Source organism: Parus major, chromosome 3, assembly GCF_001522545.3.
Source record: "Parus major isolate Abel chromosome 3, Parus_major1.1, whole genome shotgun sequence".
In the NCBI taxonomy this organism is placed as follows: Eukaryota; Metazoa; Chordata; class Aves; order Passeriformes; family Paridae; genus Parus; species Parus major.
This window is the reverse complement of record NC_031770.1, coordinates 23,018,942-23,020,421: the sequence shown is the minus strand read 5'-3', so window position 1 is coordinate 23,020,421 and position 1,480 is coordinate 23,018,942.

The following is a 1,480-nucleotide window of genomic DNA, read 5'->3' as shown; positions in this document are numbered from 1 at the left end:
GGAAGGAAGGAAGGAAGGAAGGAAGGAAGGAAGGAAGGAAGGAAGGAAGGAAGGAATCTATTTTCTTGTCGTGGATAAATCATGACTAGCCTTTCTTTGAACAGTATATGAAACTCGAGAGCTTTGATCCCTGGGATCTGAAGTTCTCGTGGGGGAGCTGGTACTCCTGCTGCAGCTGCTGAAGAAGAAACACAAAACTCCTTTACCAGGTTCAGTTCAAAAAGCACCTACTGTGAGACCGTCTGGTCTAACGTTCATTTTTTATTCTACTGCAACGCTCATGCTATGCGAAACGCAATAGGAATTTCCATACCAGCATTTACATCCAAATGGACCCGCTGAGATTCATGCTGATGTGTAACAGCCCTACAATGCAGCCCCTTCTGGCAAGTGCCGCGGTGCCGCTCACCGGCCGGCAGGACTCCCACCCGGCCTGCCTGGGTGAGCCCCCCGGGTTGACCCCTGTGCCGGGGCTGTGCGGATCCAGCTCTGCCCGCCGGGAGTCCCAGCAGAGGCAGCCGGGGGCGGGGGAAACTCCACCGCTGCCTTCTCTCTGGAGGTACCGGAGCCAGCGGCGCTTGCATTCAAGCCGGCCTTTATTTTCCGCAGTCGGGTAGTGTTTTTGTATTTCCGAGTCCTTCCTCAGCCTGCCCTTCACCCCCTTCCTCACCTCAGTATTCATTTTGTTTACGAGGAAGCGGGATCAGAGCGCAATTCGCAGGGCCGGCCGCCGCGGGGGATGCGGGGCAGGAGGGGGAACGCGCCGCATCTCACACCGCTCTCGCCCTTGTGGCGGGCCCTGCGGGCCCGTCCGGGGCAATTCACTTGTCGCCGGGGTGCGAGCACCGCCGCTGCCAGCGGAAAGCGCCCATCGATGGACGCGCCTTCCCGCGGACGCGCGATGGGGACGGAAGGTACGGAACCGCCGTGCCGGGGGCAGGGTCATCTGCCCCGGCGACCGCGACCCCCACCGAGCCTGCCGAAGGGGGTGCGGCTGCCCACGGAACGGGGGGGTGTGTGCGAACTCTCGGGGGCACCCCGGCACGGTCCCGGCCCGCTCCCCGCGCACGCCGGGACCGGCGGCGGGAGCTCCGACAGGTTGTCCGCGGCGGGACAGAGAGCCGGGGAAAAGGCAGCGCGACCCACCCGCCCCGGCGGGGCTCCGCGGCAGGACCCGCGTACCTGCAGGACGTTGGCGTGGCGCAGCCGCTGCAGCAGGATCATCTCTTTGACGATCTTGTAGGCGGCCAGGCGATAGCAGTCCCCCAGGGCAGAGAATTGCCGCACGCAGTGGGCGATGTCGTGCCCGCCGAAGTCCACCGCCTTCAGGGCCACGGCCAGCGTGCGGTTGAGGACCGCCTTATAGACCGCCTTGGTGTACCCCGAGCCCAGGTACTGCACGCCGCTGACATCGCGGATGTCGCGGCAGCCCAGCAGCGGCGGCTCCAGCGAGAGTTCGGCCGAGGCTCCGGCCCACGGC